The 19,302-nt window shown below is 46.7% G+C and overlaps 1 long non-coding RNA gene across 2 annotated transcripts in view; it reads right to left on the bottom strand.

Moving 5' to 3' along the window:
* The window catches only part of LOC135967333 (uncharacterized), a 92,340-nt gene that overhangs the window by 62,505 nt on the left and 10,533 nt on the right, over positions 1 to 19,302 (bottom strand). Inside the window, exon 1 of one of the 2 annotated variants that reach the window (XR_010581354.2) lies at positions 17,310 to 17,519. The exons of the other annotated variant lie outside the window; for it this stretch is intronic. This is a non-coding gene — a long non-coding RNA (uncharacterized lncRNA). Of the gene's footprint in view, positions 1 to 17,309; positions 17,520 to 19,302 lie in introns of those variants that run through there. 2 annotated transcript variants of the gene reach the window in all.

A 19,302-nucleotide genomic window follows, 5' to 3' on the forward strand; every position in this document is an offset into this window, starting at 1 on the left:
ATCGAATCATGCATGAAATCAGAGCTAAAGTTCTACCACGGTGGGGAGATGCTTCACAGACCCAAATGTGTGCAAAACAAAACCAATCATACAAGATCAGTGGATGGAACGGGATCAGAAATTTAAGCCTGTAACAAGCTTTCAGAAAAAACTTCACTTGATCTGCAACATGACTGCAGCTCTGCTTGATCATTTCTGCAAATTTCTAACTCGCGATGAGCCATCTCAGAGCCCTTCAAGAGGAGTAACAAAATCAAAACGCCACGGCATCCTCCGTATTTTAGATAGCCTGCAACAGTATGGAAATGAGCAGCGGTGCCAGAGCTTTCAAGTTTGTTTGAAGTAAATTCCAGCATGAGGGCAGCATCTTTCTGGCTGAAGCAATGAGGTAGGCTCCTGCTCACCGCATGGGAGACCAGCTTTCAGCTAAGCTGCTGTCAAGGGTCTGCAAACCACGATCCCCGACCGAGCCTTGGCCAGGGAACCAGAAGTGATTTTTACACTTTGACGTTTTCACAAAAGAAATATATGCAGAGACTTCTGTGGCCCTCAAAGCATAACACGTTGCCTACTCTGCCCTTTACAGGAGCTTCCAGCTTTGCTGTCAGTTACAAAGTGTTTCTATAAAATAATGTCACTGATTCTCAAGTATGCCAGCAAAAGTCACACTTCTCAACAACCCTCAATGGAGATGCACCATCCTGTGTTTCACACAGATTTTAGATTTTTAAAAGCCAAAATAAGGGAGGTAATTCAGCTAAGTATTATAGTAACACAATTTGAGATACTTAATGATGTGTGACAACAGAATACTTGGCATTCCTGTGAGGCAATAAACTAGCTCAAACACAAAATAACAAATCAAAGCATGTTTTGGCCTCTCAAAGTGATCAGTGAATTTGGAAATAACATTCAGTTAAATGACACTTAAAAAAAAAAAAAAAAGGACAAACAAAACAAATACTACTACACCATCACTCCTTAAATTTATTTAACTACTGCTGCCAAATAAAATGGAGAGACTTCTTACTGCAGGGTAATAATCGGCCATTGTCATCATGAAATAGACCACTGTGCAGGCTCAGGCCCTCCAGCCCACAAAGGCAGGGGGAGGGAGGAGAAACGATGGCCAGAAACAAAGGGACAGGGCAACCATGACCTAGTCAGCAATTGTACCCTCCCACCTTTCTTCTGGACTTACAATTTTGGAGCCATCTGGGTTTACCTTCCTATGTCCATAAGTCAGCAAGTTCTCGAAGCCAGAAATCTACAATGCTTCTGGCAGCCAAGTCCTCTCGGCCTTCCCCCCATGTTTTAGGGCCTCATCAGCTCACCCCTGGATAGTATCAATGGCCTCGGAGCTCCAGTCAACCTTGCACTCCACAGACTCAAGTATGCCAAGAGCCATTCCAGGCTGCCACTGCCATGACCAAAGGCTTTCAGAGACAGTCGCCAGCACTGCACAAATCCATGTGGCTTCACCAGGCGCAAAGCGGCTCCAGCATTCCATCCAGTCTGTCGCTGCTACCATAGCTGTGAGTCTAGGATGTGTCAGGAAGGGAAGGAAGACACCATGTACATCATCTCATTTAAGCTTCAGTGTCACAAGGTGGATTTTGTCGTGCCTGTTTTATGGATCAGGAAAGTTTTAAGGAGGGCAAGCACAGGGCCCTGCTGACACGAGAGCAAGACCCGCAGAGGTCTGGGCATGACCCCGGTCCCACGCTCCCTGGGTCCTGATATCCACTCCTCCCCCGTGGGAGCCTGATCCTGGGTCTGCCTGAATTGCTACCATTCCTAAGACACGACTCACGTCTGTCCACCTCCTCCTTTATCTGTTTCCCGCAGCCCAGAGGCGTGTGTGCTCTTCCATCCAGACAGACATCACACTTCAGCACCTGCATCTGACATCACTTCAGCCAAAAGCTTCTCTCAAACCTCCCCCCACACCTGCCGGTCACACAGGTCTGCACCCATCACCTTTCTCACACGAATTCTCACATATTCCTGTGTAGCACCATCCAACTGATGATAGTCTGAGAGGAGGAAGCTTTGTAGAGAAATCCACGTTCTACTTTGCTCCCAGCCCTCCGTCTTGCGTCTTGCATGAGGCAACCGATTAACAGCAATTTCATTTCAGCACAACATTTCCATTTGAAGAAATGCAGAGCATAGGGCTCTGGTCATAATTAAAAGCTTGTTTCATTTGTCATTTGAAATTCCATGTACTGCTGCAACAGCAGCACCCTCTCCTCGCCAGGCTCTGCCTTAAGGACATCTTTCTTCCAGCGCTCGATTCCCATCAGAACCCTGGAAGTGAGAGCCCTGCAGGTTTCCCAGCGCCTCGGGCTGCGGCTTCCACGCTGGGCCGGCACTGACAGGACCGGAATGGTGCCCCCAACAACTACAGGATCGGAAGCTGGTCGACTGCTCTGTAGGATGGAGACATGTTAGTAATCCCCGACATTTCCACTGACAGGCTGCTCAGGTAAACTGGGAAAAATCCACAAACTAGAAAGAATCCATGGGGAGGAGCACTTCTGTCTCCAACCTGGCAGCAAACGGTGGCTGTGCAGACGATCTCTTCAGGAAAACTATCGACTGTATCTCAGGTCAACAACAGCCCCGCTGAGGGCCACAAAATCAGCTCCCCCTGGCCCTCACTTCCTAAGGGTCAACCCTCCCAGGCCACCTCTCCTGGAAGATCAGCTCTGACGCACACACGACGGTCAGGAACCGGCTCTGGGACACATTTCCCAGGCTCCTGCCCACCGCCCTCTCTCTTCTTCCTCCTCCATCTCCCTCTTCACTCCCATCCGCCCTCCCCCTTTCGCTTCCCTTCTCTCCTTTCCTCTCCCTCCCTCATTTCCTTTCAGCCCTCACCTTCCTCACTGCACTTCCCTATGCAACTCAGCGGACGCATTCTCAGGTCAGTAGAGTTTTCTTTCACTCTGTTTCTATTGCAATGATCATTCTTAATGAACAGAAACCTGTTTCGGACCATGTGGATGCCACCTCCTGACCAACTGCTGCCCCGCGGCTCCGTGTCCACTCAGTGACCTCACGGCGCAGGTGCCCAGCAGTATGGCTGTGACCAGGGGTAGCAACATGGGACATGAGAGAGGTATCCCAGCCAAGAGGCCCTGCAAAGCCTCCCCAGCAAACCGGAGCAAGGCCCAGGGCGGTAGGGAGAGCGCCGTGCTCACGATGTAGGCAGTTCAGCTTCCGCAAACTGTCCATCGACTGCAACTTACTTTGTTTCCATGGTTACAGAAGAACCATAAGCATTCTGAAATATGTTCTTGGTTTCATGTTTGCGAAATCTAAGCAACATTCTAAGAAAAATCACTGAATTCTGCCTAAGGCTCTAGGGGCGTTTTCCTCTCTGAAAGGAGCCCCCTTCCAGGACTTGGGATTGAGTGACAGCCTTCAAAATCACGGTTATCCTGGTGGTAACAGGGAACTCCTCAGCCCGCCAGGAGCTGGGGCCCTCGACAGCCCCCACAGTTCCAGACGCCAGTGTTCTAAGGATCACACATGTGCAGATAGCAAAGCTTGCTGCACACACGCCAGGTGCTAACAAGCCCCAAACGTCTCACTCATACTTGCTAACCACATCGCTTCTCTCAGCCTCCACGGCGTTTCACACTCTGCCTTTATATAGAGATGAACCGTGCGTCCTGAGCGCTACAAAGATTCAACTCCTTCCGGGAAGAGGGGTGCATCTTTCCATCACGGGGTCCTCACTCCAGCTGGCACAGGATTTGCAGAGTGGGCGAGTCTAATGTTGATGACACTTTCTCAATATTCCCTTCACACCCCTCCAAAAACAAGAGTGCTGCCAGCTTCTTACCGACGTTGTAATGAGCAAAATATTTTTCTCTTATTTGTCACTTTTTAACGTAATACTAGTGAAGAATGTGACTCTGCATGTACACTGTAAGCACCCACACCGTGAACATTCTGCTCTCCTGTGACTGTATTCACAGGTCACAAGGACAAAACTTCTCCATAGTAGCCTATATATATATTTATATATATATATATATATTTATATATGTATATATTTTTTTTAACATGACTTCCACTCATCTGAAAGTCACAGATGTAGCTTTTCCTTCATAAAAAGATCCAAATGATACACAAACCAGGTTTAATAAACACATTGGTCCAGGTGGGAAAATGACCCCTCAGTCTCCCTCCCCTCAAAGACCAGGGCAGCCAGGAAACTGCGCTCTCCAGTAAATGACAGCCGGCAGGATTCCCTAAATAAGCAGCCGGAAGATTCCCATCTCGCAGAGCACACCTTTCAAGACTCAAGATGCCCCCGCTCCCTGAATATCCGACGAAGAACAGGGCTACCCAACGGAGGACTGAGGCAGTAAACAAACATGTATTTGGCCGGGGGCGGCGGCTTATGCTTGTAATCCCAGAACTTTGGGAGAAGGAGGCAGGCAGATCACAAGGTCAGGCGATCGAGACCATCCTGGCTAACACGATGAAACCCCCGTCTCTACCAAAAATACAAAAAATTAGCCAGGCGTGCTGGCGGGCACCCGTAGTCCCACGTACTCGGGAGGCTGAGGCAGGAGAATGGCGTGAAGCCAGGAGGCGGAGTTTGCAGAGAGTAAGATCACACCACTGCACTCCAGCCTCAGCGACAGAGCAAGACTCCGTCTGAAAAAAATAAAAAATAAAATTTTAAAAGTTTTCAGCAAATAGCATCATCGACCCACAAATGAGAGGTACCGTTTTCATTCTAGGAGGGAAACACTACAAAACACGTATACTTTAGCCCTGTAAGTGAATTCTTCGGGCATTCCTGTGTCCGCTATCAAATGCAGCACATCACCTCAAAAGGCAAAGTTCTATAAGTCACATCCAAGGAAGGGAAAAATCATTCTAAGTTTTAGCCATCCAGTAAGAACCTGATCCAGAGAAGCCTACTTGTTCCAGACTCTAAGCAGCAATATATTGCTACAATGTAATGAAAACAAAGGGATAATTAAGAAAATTTCAATGCTAATAAAAGGCAAAAACATAATTAGATTTATTCTACTCTAGACAGAGCAGCCGGGCAGTTCACCCATACGTTATGAACGTTGCTGTTTTTCAGAGAGGGTCCCAACTCTGTCAAGGCTTGACAGCAGGGGCGTGATCTCCACTCACTGCAAGGTCCGCCTCCCAGGCTCAAGCGATTCTCTTCAGCCTCTGGAGTAGCCGGGACTACAGGTGTGCAGCCATCATGCCCAGCTAATTTGTGTGTTTTCCGTAGAGATGGGATTTCACCAGGTTGCCCAGGCTGGTTCCCTGGGTCTCGAGTTCCGAGGCTCAAGCAATCCGCCCGCCTCGGCCTCCCAAAGCGCTGGGATTACAGGCGTGAGCCATCACGCCTGGCCCTTTTTTTTTTCTTTCCTTTTTAAGCGATTAATGTGCTTCAGAGTCTTGTAGGCATTTAAAAAAAAAAAAAAAAAAAGAACAAGCAAATTCTGTAAGGGAAAGAAACCATTAACATGTTTTACACACCTCAAAACTCAAAACAGAAATACTAAGAATAAAATGTATTTTATTCACAGAGGCATTCTTAAAGTTCTGTAAAAGTGACACCATGGACACCACCACATCACAGACGAGTGTGGCAGGACTGCTCAGATTCAGAACACAGTCTAAACAGTCCTCCTGCCACTTTCCTCAGTGGGAACACTTTATTCTGTCTTTTATTCAAATTAAGTATCTTGCAAGGGAGTTGAAGAAAACTGCAGAGCAGATTTTAAAACTTCAATGCTTTTCTCAATTTTCATCACATTCTGATGCATTTTTACCTACTACACGGCCAATAAGTTTAAAGCTTTTTGCATCGATAAAGACAATGCTCCTTGTAGCAATAGGCTTTTTCTTTTCTATACAAAGATCTATAACTTAAGCTAGTAAACTGGGCATTTCACAAAGATTTTGCACAATTCCTAGCACAGATTTTAGCAAAATAAAACCATTATCTTTCTGCAATTAAATAACCAAACATAGGAAACTGCACAGTTAAAATAACCATTCCATTATTTTATATAAACACAAATGATAAAGGAGAGTATGCTTTGGAAAACAGTGTTTCCATAAGCTAATGATGAAGCAGAAGACAGTTCCTCAGCCTCATATGACATTTGACAACCGAAGTACTCTGGCCCAAGCCCAGCCCGGTTAAATGGAGGGGAAGTAAACATGTGACCGACCGTGGTGGGGCACTGTGATAGCCACAGTCCAGGAAAGAACAGCTGACATGTTTCTTCTTCATGGGAAAACTGAAACATACTCGAGACACCTTAATTCTTTAAAACACAGTCTGCCCCAGTACTAACCTTAAGCTCCCATTGATAAAGATTGCGATAACCAGAGGTGTTTATCCAGGCCCTCGAAAATCACGGACATGGTACATACACAACATTTTCAAACACTCAATGCTGCCAGTATGTTCAATGCGCTGTGATACCGGAGGTCTTGTGCAGGACCAGAAGCATCGCAGCCTGGTTACCTTCCTGGTGTTCAATGCTTTGTATGTGCAAAGTCTGCTGTTACAATTTACTGGGCTTAATGTCATTCAGTTTGTCACAGAAGAGAGCTATGACATTTACTTAATTCCACACACAGATTCTCAAGTTCATCTTCCACCAATGACTGCCCTGTCCACAAGACAGCGGAGGGAAGACCCAGGAAAGGCCTGGGAGATGCCAGGTGCTCACAAACTGGTATCAGTCTGCTGGTTCTGGCTTAAAGGAAAACAGACATAGAAGAAACTAAAAGGACTCACTACATCTAATATCACAATGTTCTCAACTTTACCTTAGCCAAAAATAAAAGCGGAATAGCAAAACTACTCCAGGGCATGATTCCAGGGCTAATCTGAAACATGAAATATTTAGAAGACAAAGCTTATTGTGAGTGCAATTAATATACACATAAAACACTGGTTTCGCAAAACCCAGTCTTTGCGATTGCTTTTATAAAAAGTAAAATTCTCATGAGGATCACATACACTAACTGATTTTCAAATGAAGGGACTGGTAAACTTCAGGGCATATGATTTCTGCCACACACGAGGGTAGCAGTGAGAGAGAAGAGCTAGGATCAAGTGTGCTGAAGCTGTCCTAGGACTGAAATTCAGTTTCTGCCAAAACAAAAACACAGGAGGCTGTCAACTTCGATAGCAAGCTCTGCTTGAGAGCGTCAAGATGTTAAAATTGCAAAGGGGCTTCTCCCTGCTATAGGCACGCGTGATCCTTGCAAAAACATAGCTCAGCATCATCAAAAATCAGGAAAGAACACAAGCTTTCCAGACACGAAATCCAAGAGCAGAAGGGAGCAGAGTCCAAGCTTGCTCGGCAGAACTGTTCCCGGACAACAGCACAGAGGACGTCTCAGGGAGGGCAGGGCAAGCAACAGCAGCTTCCGTGATGCCGCAAGCAGGGCCTGAGCCAGGAGAGCAGTCTCCTCCAACCTGACAAGGAGGCGCGAGGAGCCACAGAGAAGTCAATTCAGGGTCTTTTTCAGAAAGGGGCAACAATGAGAAGATCTGGTCTTACCCAACCACCCCCCATCCACGGTAACAGCTAAACTCGCACGTGCGTCTGTCACCTTCCCCACCCCCTCTTGCAGATGCTCTTCCTGCACCCGGGTGCCTGTCTCCGTGCTGCTCCTGAGGCCACACCTGTTGCCATCCAGTAGTGACCACGAATTCACCTTTGTCCGGGCGAAGCAAACGCAGAGTTCACACACTCTTGTACAGGTTTGCTGGCCGAGAATCTAACCGAGCTGTCCAATTCCAGATGTGCTGGTACCAAGGAGAACGCTCGATGTCCGGCATTTATAAACGGTATCAGTGGGTTCTCCTGGGACTCCCAGGCAGCCGAACGAGGGAGGGAGCTGTTGCCCTGTTGCCCCGAGCCAAAGCAGCGCTGCGAGGCAAACACCACAGGCCACATCACACTCGAGCACCGACTCTTGACAGTTGCTCGTTTGTGTGTTCAGAGTTCAGGGTACAGGCGACAGACAGGCCTGATCTCAGCCATGGGACAGCAGTGATTGCCCACAAGTCCCGTATCTAAGCCCCGACTTGCCCATCGGCCTTCCTTCAGGAACAATGCCCACCTCACAGTGCTGCCATGAACGCTAAGTCAGCACGTATATACACAACCAGATTCATTGCAATTGTGCTTTCTACCCCAAGTTAATACAACCGGGTGCTATCATCGAGACTGAATAACCAATATTAGAACAGAAGGTCAGGCCAGCGATGGTGGCTCAGACCTGTAATCCCAGCACTTTGGGAAGCTGAGGTGGGTGGATCACTTGAGGTCAGGAGTTGCAGACCAGCTTGGCCAACATGGCAAAACCCCATCTCTACTAAAAATAATTTATCCAGACATGGTGGCACACACCCTGTAACCCCAGCTACTAGGGAGGCTGAGGCATAAGAATCGCTTGAACCTGTGACGTAGAGGTTGCAGTGAATGGAGATTGTACTCCTGGGCTCCACCCTTCCAGCCTTGGTGACAGAGCAAGATTCTAATAAAACAATAAAAGGTCAAGATGAGAACTGATTGCCAAGGTCCACAGTCCATATACTTAAAACACAAAATTCATTAGCTAGTACTTGATCAAGTTGCTGCTTTCTTCATTACAATCTTGTATATCCTTCTAACACGGCTCAAAATGTTTACATTTGAACACACCTCGAGTATAACAAAAAATAAAGTGCCTGTATTTCACAAACGAGCAATTTCCAGTAAGGCTGCATCCTGCTCTAGTTAATCCTTTGACAATGTAAAACTGAGCCATCCTGACATAGCACTGACACATGGTGCAAGAAGAATGACCTCCAATTAAATCGCTAGATTTAGAGAACACGTAAATATAGTTTATCACTAATTCACTAGCCATTAGCAAGATTTTAAAGGAAGAAAAATTATCAGGACTGTAACTAGGAATAAAGGCAAAAATAAACATGAAGAAATTAGTCACGTTTAAATCAATACCCTTTCTGTGAGGCCATAACAAAGTATACACAGCAGGGGCACAAACTGTCATGCTAAACTGTCACCAAGCTCTCTATGAAGGTAGTAAGAGCGTCCCAAGTCGCAGAGCTTCGTCTTCCTATTTAAACCCTAAACCGCCAACACCACTCAGCATGCAGTGAGAGCTCTGAAAGCTCAGAGGAATGCATGATGGGATGAAGGGCCCTAGCCCTGCCATCACCCTGCTGCTTATTAAAAATATAAAACAAACCCCTGCCTTCAAGGTGCCCAGATCTAACTAGTACAAGGTTTTGCTTTTAACAAGTTAACTACGAATGATGAAGACTCTCAACAGCTGTGAGAAATGTAAGGCAACCTCATAAGAGGAACTTGGCTGAGACTAAACCCAGAGATGGTTTTTTTAACCACAGAAGAGGAAAGAACTGAAGAACTTTACAGAAAGTTGACAGCAATTTCTATTTCTCTATGGTAGAACCTGGAATTTACCTTTGAGACAGACTTCCCTTCTGTTCTGAAAAATCAGATTATTCTTGCAATCCTCCATCAGGACTGAAATTCCCAAAGGCACGGAAAGCCAAGTACTAATTTTAACCCCCCCCCCCCAAAAAAAAAAAAAACTACCTATGATCTTAGATGTGAGATTTAGTATTCTCAAATTCCAAATTTGGAAATATTTTGCACAAAGTCCTTATTTTCCCTGTTTACTTGAAAGCTCTCTATTCTTTTGTCCTAAACATCTTCCTTCTCATCCTTCCAAACAATATCTGAAGATGAACTTACATATCGTTTTCAATGTTACAAAGAAGATACTACATTTGTCATGAACTGTTTATATTCACAACTCTAGGAGGGATTTTGCTACATCGTGAGGAATAACACGAGGCAGTAAATACGCCACGAATAAAGAACAGTAGAAAGTGGACACATTTCCTGATGAGTGCCGATTTCTCATTGAGCTGCTGACAAAGTTATAATACAGAAAGCTAGACAGCTGCTCTGTTAGTTCTACCTCACTTAAGTGACCGAGTCATTGTTGTTTCGGTTCCCTCTCTCGTCTGGGGATGAGACACACCTCACAGAGCTGTTTATGATTTCAGGAACACACACATCAATGAAGTGACTGTTCCTAAATCGTTGCAAAGGGTAGAGTAACCTGCCAAATTTCAACTAGGTTGTAACAAACAACTGTTTTCATCCTACACGCTCCGGTGCCAGCGAGATGGTGCGTTCTTGGATCCCTGCGGGAGCCCTATTCCTGGTGCCATAGAGCGCACACACACATTTACATCCACATAATGTACGTATATGGCACACTGTAACACGTGTACCTGCATAGAGCGTACACACATCCGAATACGTGGAGTGTACATAAGTGCACTACGTGCGTACAGAGTGCACACACATCCAGATCCATGTAGGGTACATGCATAGAGTGTACACACATCCAAATATATATAGTGTACAAACAAGTTCACTACGTGTGTACAAGCATAGAGCATACACACATCCATATAGCAAATGTACATAGGTATGCTAACATGTATGTACATGCAGAGCATGCACACTCGTCTATATGCATACAGTGTACACAGGTATACTATAACCTGTATGTACATGCATATGGCATACACATGCACATCCGTATGTACACAGGTATGCTATTTGCTATATGTATACACATGCATATAACATACATTCTTATCCAATGTACGTAGGTGCACTACAGCATGCATACACATGTGCAGTGTACACATATGCACATGTATACAATGAACATCAGTACACTAACGTATAAAACGTATACACATATGCAATAGTGTACGTACATATGCAGCATGTATACGTATTATTGTGTACATATCCAGAGGTTTATTCAGTGTGCATAGTGTACATGCATGCTTGTGTGCACATATGTATATATACATCTGCAGAAATAATGTGCACATACCCACATGGTGCACGTACACAGGTATGTATGTGGCATTAAATACATGCATGTATGTACACATGTAGAACAGATAGGTGTCCAACTAGTGTGCATATAATCATCCCCGTAGATACACACATATACACATGTACATGCATGCCTACAGCATGCACGTGTGTAGGACACAAATGTAGTGTACATACCTATACACTGTAAATACATGCAGTGGAAATACACGTATGTGTACACCACATACACACATGTACATTTATACAGTACACATACACCGAGACCCAGAACGGGTCATGAGTATTAACACGGCGCAAACGCTTCCAGTTCTACCTAAGTGAATTTTTTTCAAACTATAATAGAACTCATATAAAAAGGGTTTTGAGGAAATCAATACAGCTAGTGACAAAAACAGTGGGAAGGGCACAACCACTTTCCCTCAGAGTTCTGGGCCTGACCGTGGAAGTTCAGAGGTTTCCTAATGCAGTACACATCAGAACTGACTCACAATGAAGCACTCCTTAAAAATTAATAATGTGTCCTCATGTTTTGGCCTTTGAGACAAAGCCTCTTAGTTAATCGAGTTCTGACTGAATTTGACTCACAGTACTCTGGCAGATTCTTCATTTTCTGGTGAGACAGACGAATGTCCCAGGGTGAGGGCAATGCCAGCCGTTTCAGGGTCAGCTTTTCGAGGAGCGATGTCTGGCAGAACACAATCCAACACCATAGTAGGATCCCCCACCCAGCCACTTAGACGCTTTCTGGTACTTACTCTGTCTGCTTGTTTCCCTTTCTTGAATTCAGCTGGGGGGAGAAAAAAAAACAAAAAAATCAAAACCGAAAACAAACAGCCCATGTGTTTGTGTGTCTGAAAAGTGAATACATCCACATCCAACTTTCTAAATGATACACGGCAGGTGTTGATGGTCACCAACCAGTGGCCACTGTTGACAAAATACAAAGTCATCTGCAAACATGAACGAGTTTCTAGGAATACAAAAGTCAAGGGAATTTACTTCACATATTAAAGCTCTCAAGGGTGCTCATCAAAAATATATTTAGAGGTTTTCCTTTCAAGTTATTTTTGAAGATTTTTAAGTTGCAATACTTAAAAGCCTCTGGGAAAAGAAAGGATACAGGTATCTGGAAGATTTATACTAAATGATTTTCATGTCTTTTTGATAAAGTTAAATAAGGTCAGCCTTGAAGTAATGGCTTCCACTACTCTAAGGCTGTGGATGGAATCCACACCACCACCAGACAATTGAATAAACAGCAAGGCTGCACACACAGGACACAGGCAGTGAGCCAGCCTGACTAGTTGTCAGCTTCTGGGTCAGTTCTACCCAGTTCTGGCCAGGCCCCACTGGAGATGAAAACCTGCCCTTTAGAAGCCTTCAATCCCCACCTTTCAAAATCTAATCCTCTTCAACTGAGGCCCGAGTCCAAAAATCTACTGACATCTTAGCCCGCGTTAGACCAGCTGTCCCCCAGCCTTTTTGGCACCAGGGATGGGTTTCATGGAAGACAATTTTTCTGGGGGGTGCTTTTGAATTGCAACTGTTCCACCTCAGGTCTGGCAGCGGATCCTCATAAGGAGCACCTCCGAGATCTCTCACAAGCAGTTTACAATAGGGTCCCAGCGCCTAGCAGAACACACAGCTAATGATAGGGTCACAACACCTAGGAGAACATGCGGCTTATGATAGGGCTCCAGCACCTAGGAGAACAGGCAGCTTAGGAGAGGGTCCCAGCACCTAGGAGAACAGGTATTAAATGAGTTGGCAAAGCCAAAATCCACCGGATCTACCACTCCAAAGCAAACATATACCACTGCCCAATATTGATGTGAGCCAAAAACAGGGAAGTCCTGAGGGCCCACACTGACCACAGCCAGACACCACTTCTGCAAGAAGCAAGCACGCACCTAGAGATCACCAGTGATGACCCAGGAGAGCAGCTTTGAGCAGAGACAAAGGTGAAGGAGAGGCACATGGGCCAGGGTGCTGGGTGTGCCCATCTTTGTGACCTCACTGAGATTGCTGACCTCTGGCCCTTGGTGTCCCTTCCTGTGGAGGTAGCAGCCCCCAAATCCCTGCCTCCCTTCAGCACTGACTGAGGCGGCCCTGAAGTCTCCCCAGGACTGAGACTGTTTCTAAATCCTGTTAACTGCACACCCACATGAAAAACAAAAAACAAAATATCAAGTATGCAGACAGGAAAATAAAAATACGTGAATCCTCCCTTATTCAACAGGCATTTAAAAAGTAACAGGAAAATTGTGATAGTCTTTAAACAACCACCAGCTATCACGTCCTCTTGAAATGTTTTAGCTAATCAGGAACATCTTTACCAAGCACTTGTGTGTTCAGGAAATCAGTTGACAGGTCCCAAATAACCTCGGAGCCTGCGACCTGACCCCCACTCACGCACATCACCTCTCCAGAGGAACGTGTCCTGGACACCTTTCAAATGGTGAGGAACAGGAACAAGGGTAGCTTTCCCTCAACACCACAAAACAAGCTCGACCCCGAGGACCCCGGAGAACAGCGACGTTTGTTTAGATGCTTTCCCACTGTCCTTGTCAGAGCAAACATTCCCATCCCACACCGCCCAGTGTTTAACTCTCCCTGGGATACCAGCAGCGGTCAACCCTCAACAAGCTGGAAACAGAGGCCAAGCTGATAGGAGGCCTCTCTCCATTCCTTACTGAATTCGCTCAGGACACGGATGTTCCCAAAGACATATGGCCCCGAGTATTCCACACCTGGGGAACATTCAAACAGCAGACTCTGCAAAGACGTTCCCCTAAAGAGAAACTCAGTTTCTAACTTCCCTTAGGGAAAAACAGGAGACCCAGAACTTTCCAGAAAATCAAGTGTGAGAGGAAGCCACTCACCTCTGGCACTTCCTAAACCTGCCTTCCCGCGGGTGCTCAGGGATGTCCCCGCGACAGCCCCGTCCACCCAGGACGGCAGCAGGTCTCAGGCAGCCAGCACCTGGGCAGCTGGCGAAGCAACCCCAGGGTGAAAACGCCATCCCAGGCACCACTTCCCGGAGCCCCTCAGCAAGAAAAACAGAGGTGGGACAGAACCGAGGGCTGACTCGAGGCTGGGGAGCCACAGACCCGCACAGCTCAATCATCGGACATGCTCTTCTGTGGACAGAGCCCAGGGAGAGGCCAGCACAGAGACCCTCGTGCCGGCTCCATGGGCCAGCGTCCTCCAGAGCTGCAAGTTTGTGATCACAGCTTCAGAATTTGGTTCCAGAATCTTCCGGAATCAAAGACGCACCAAACTGTAAAGCTGCCAGGACAGCAGGGCCCAGGAGCAGGCTCAGGGGAGGACCACTTAGAAACCCCACACACAGCATACACGTGTGCATGCTTACCCCACACATGCCACCGCTTCACCCAATAGTATACACGCAAACGCATGTATGTACTCCATACACACCCTCAAATACACTCACCAAATATGATGCGTGTACACACTCCACACACACCCTCAAATACATACGACACACATGAACATGCTCACTCCACCCACACCTGCTAAATACACTCAACCACACATGCACAAACGTGACACACGTGCACACTCATTCCGGACGTCACACCCCTCACCAAGTACACAGGTGCACACACCTCCAAGTTCAGAACCTGTAGACTCCACAAGCTTTGGTTTCCCCCACTGTTTCTCTCATCACATGAGATCCACACACAGGTGTCATTTACTGACATCTAACACCCGGGGAGGCCCTTAGACAGAACTGCAGTCACAAGTCGGCTTCATTCAGGCATTCATCACCAGCCTCCTGAAGCCACCTCCTGTCCCCAGGGGGAGCGGGGGCCGAGACCGGAGACGTCACTGGGCTTACAGATCCCCAGGCTGGCAACCCAGCGAAATGAGGAGGGCTGGGCCACGGCCCTGGAGGGAGACGGGTACTGGCTCAAGTATGCGGAACATGAGTCCTCATTTCCAGACAGTGTCACCTACGACAGCGTCAGGTGAAAGCCAGTGGTTTGGCATTCCTGGGATAGACAGTTCTGGAAATACAAGGGAAGCTTTTTACTCCTCCCCTCTGAACACATGAGGTCCATGGTCCCCTCACATCTAACACTGGGAATCCGAATCGGTGACTCCTTGTCCACCTGAGGACCACCCAAGAAGATCCACACACCTGCTACAACAGCAGCACGGCACCTGGTCTGCAGGGGAGCAAAGAAAATCCCACCTTTATGACTAAAACTGGATTACCCTGACACTGGCAGCCTGCAGTGTGTGTATCGTCAAGCCCCCACGTCTGTGCCACCTGCAAGAGGAACACAAGCCCTTAGTCCCAGGTTCTCAGGACGGCCTGTGAGGTAGATGCTGGCACCTTCCCATCTCCCAGGGGAGAGGAGAGAAGGCCACGGTCAGGGCTTGCATATCAGGAGGGTCGGGATTCAAACCCCATCTGCCTCACAAAGCAGCCCTTACCATTCAAGTGACTTCTATCATCAGCCTTAAAATGTACCACAGTTACCAGCAATTCTGAGTGCTGTTCCTTGGGACATCATAAGCAAACATTTTGTTAGAAAGGTTTTGCCAAATCTGCTTTCAAAATCCTATGGTATGAAATGACTAATGAAAATTTGAGCTATGAAATAAAGCACATAGTTAAATGAATCCCAAAATGACTATCGCGAAGGAAGTTTTAACTTGAAGTGAAAAATATCCTCCAAATGACATCAGCCAGAATTATCTTCAATCATTACTGATCCCATATGCTTCAGGAATTATACAGCATCATCTCAGATATGAACTTAAAACCATTAGCTGAATGCACATTTCAGCACAACCAAAGTTCTGCTATAATAAGCAGCACAGGCGTCTCTGGAGAGGATTTTAATTGGGACTACAAACGATGTGCACGATCGTGGTAAGAGGTTTCATGCTGGCTGTTCTCCAAGGTGCGACACAGAGAAACACCACTAACCTCAAAGACACCTGCTGCTTTGTAATGAGATGAGAGACGATGTGGACGGACTACTGTAAATATTCGAAAAGGAGAAACAATGCAAGGAAAGAATCGTATCAGTTACCCTTTACATTCTTAGAAAAAAACGATTTTTCTTTTGGGATGATTTTAAAAGAAAATGACATTTCTGGATTTTTTTTAACTTTTCTTTCTGAGACAGGGTCTTGGCTCTGTCGCCAAGATTGGAGTACAGTGGAGCAATAGCAGCTCACTGTAGCCTTAAGTGATGTTCCCACCTCAGCCTCCAGAGTAGCAGGCACCACAGGCACGCACCACCACACTCAGCTAACTTCTGTTATACAGATGGGGTCTTGCTATGATGTCCAGGCTGGTCTTCAACCCCTTGGCCTCAAGTGATCCTCCTGTCTTGACCTCACAAAGATTTAGCCTAAGCGACCATGTCTTATCGGAAAACAGACATTAGAGCAAATGCATTTCTGTAAGATTTTCTACCTCTTTTCACTGGAGAAAAAGGTAACTTGCCTCCAAGGGTCGGAGACAAAGACGTTACTGCAGACAAGAGCGCTGTGCATCCCGGGAACCGCTCCACCACGAGGCACGGCCGTGCACACTGGACGCAGGAGTAACAAACGAGGCTAGCACAGGCCGATGCTGGCCCTCTCCAGAAGCAGGCCTATCCTTCCTCCTCTCCTCAGCCCCCTCTCCCTTCAGGCCTCAGTGGCTGCTGACAGCGGAGAGGCCACAACTAGAGGAGGCTCTCAACTCCACCAGGGACAGGAGTCCCGGACGCTGGAGACTCAACTGCTGTCCTCCGCATCCACCTCCTTCTGGTCCAGCCTTCTCAGGAGCCAGGCGTGGCCACTTTGACCCTATTTTCCCTTCTGTGGCTCCTACAAAAAATCAGTCAGAGAGCCCAGGCTGCCTTGCACTCCAGGGATACCTGGCACAGGCCCCCTCCATGTCCTTATCCAAGCTCCTGGGGCCAGAAGGGTCTTGCAATATTTCACTTTCCAGTTGACCATCCCCAGCCTGAAATCCAAAGTGCTCTAAAGAGCATTTCCTTCGAGTGTCATGAGGAAGCTCAGAATGTTTCAGATTTTGGAGCATTTTGGAGTAGGGACTCTCAGCCTTAATTTGAACCTCTTCAAGGAAGCCACACACTGAAGCCCCCGATGTCCACCCTACACAATCTCAGCACACCATCTGAAGTCCTCAACAACAGATTTTCTTTCTTCAAAAATAGCCACAAGTCACAAACTCACACGCAATCACAGAAGGGGGTTGTGGACACCCACACAGATGATGAAATTTAACTGTCACATTTTTACCTAGGTAATTTAAAGTCATTCCTCAAAACACACCTGTTTTACTGAGTTGCATTTTAAGGTGAACACACACAAATCATTTCAGGGAAACAAACGTCACTTTGGGCTGCGTGTGGTTTCTTGACTCCCGTGAATAACTCAGCGTTCACCCTCACTTCTGGATAAGGGAGACGATGCAAAGAAAACTGTTAAAACAAAGACATGAAAACAAGTTTAAGAAGGGTTTGAAAGGTTCCTCCTGTCCTCCTGGAGGGGAAACGAGGATGCCTGGAAAGCTCACGGGGGACAGGAGCACAGCCTCCTCGGTGTGTCATGGACGCCGCCTCACCAAGGGGAGAGGATGATGCCTGGAAGGCTCACAGGGGTGGGAGCACAGCCTCCTCAGTGCTTTCTACACTCAGCAGCTTCAGAAATTCCTGCAGAAGCAGAACACATCATGAGAACTGAGACTGGAACACCCCAAAGAAAGGGATGAGGGGTCAAAAAAAGCATTCGATCATTACCAAGGAGCGCGGGCATGAAGCCGCTTCAAAGACCGTGTGAGAAGTCACTCATAGGCGTTTCAGAAAATAAGGGTAGTGCGAGATTGCTCGATCAGCTCAAACAGGCTGCCGTCCATCAGGCCATGAAGTCCTTGAGATGAGCCTGTCACTGAGCAGAAGTCACTCGCATCTCTGCCAGAGAAAGTACTACAAGCTGACACATAACCTCATGAAACCTGGGCTTCAGCCGGTCAACAGTGAGTCTGACATGGTCCATCCCTCCAGATGGTTAAAAACCCCAGGGGTTCATCAGACAACCTCGAAGGGCTGTGTCTGTCCAGCTCCTTTTCCAAGTTCTGGATGATTTTTCCTAATGCACTATAAGCAGCATGTTCCAATAGAGATGTAATTAACTGGATGGGTGTCCTCTTAATTTTGAAATTAGAAACACACTTGGCCAGGCACGGTGGCTCATGCCTGTGATCTCAGTACTTTGGGTGGCTGAGACAGCTGGACTGCTTAAGTCCAGGAGTTCAAGTCCAGCCTGGGCAACATTGCAAAACTCCATCTCTACAAAAAATACAAAACTAAGTCAGGCATGGGGACACATGGAACATGTGCCTGTGGGTCCTGGCTACTCAGGAGACTGAGGCAGGAAGATCACTTGAGCCTGGGAGGTTGAGGCTGTAGTAAGCTGTGCTCACACCACTGCCTGGGAAACAAAAAGGTTTTTTTGCCTGTCTCAAAAAAACCAAAGAGAAAAAGAATTATATACCTGACTAGGCCAAAATAAAAGAGGCCTTCGCTGCCTACATAAAGGGTTTTCAGAATTCACTTCCATCCTTAGGAAAGGGGGCCAACACCAGGCTGTGTCCCTTAAGATGCCCTGTCTCATATGGGAAAAAAAATCAAGAGAAATCAAATAAAGGCCATAAAATACATCAGTTTCAACACTAAAATTTGATAGTATGCTTTAAATTGAAGATGAGTTAAGTCACATTTCCAAACCTCTGAAAGCACGGTTACTGGGAGGGAATGGTTTGCAACACACAAACGCAGCTCTGTAAAAGTGCCCAGGCTGGATGAAGGCTCAAACGTCAGTGCAAGGAGAAAGTCTGAACAAACTCTCTCCTGCCCTGCTGCTGTCCTCTTCCAAAACACACTGTTTATCTGTCAGTTTAGAACAAGACCTAGGGAGGTGGGAGGCAGGCCTGGGAGGGTCACCTAGCATCCAAGCTCCTCATCCACACAACTGCACGAGGCTGAGCTGAGCAGTACACACAAACACAACTAATTCTCCCCAAAAAGAAGATGGAAGGCAGCACACTGCCATGCCAGGCACCCTGCAGATGAGAAGATTGAGGGGAGCCAGAGGTACCTTTAATCTTGCTTGCATGGTGGAGGGAGAGGAATAATGCCACTCACTTGAGTGTTGCACAATTCTTTCTAGCACTGAGTGGCACAAAACAAAAATTATAGATGCTTCCTCAGATAAATGTTTCTGAAGAACTGAACATAAATTACGTTCAGGAAATAGCATTATGAAT

The sequence above is a fragment of the Macaca fascicularis genome, chromosome 15, assembly GCF_037993035.2.
Source record: "Macaca fascicularis isolate 582-1 chromosome 15, T2T-MFA8v1.1".
Classification (NCBI taxonomy): Eukaryota; Metazoa; Chordata; class Mammalia; order Primates; family Cercopithecidae; genus Macaca; species Macaca fascicularis.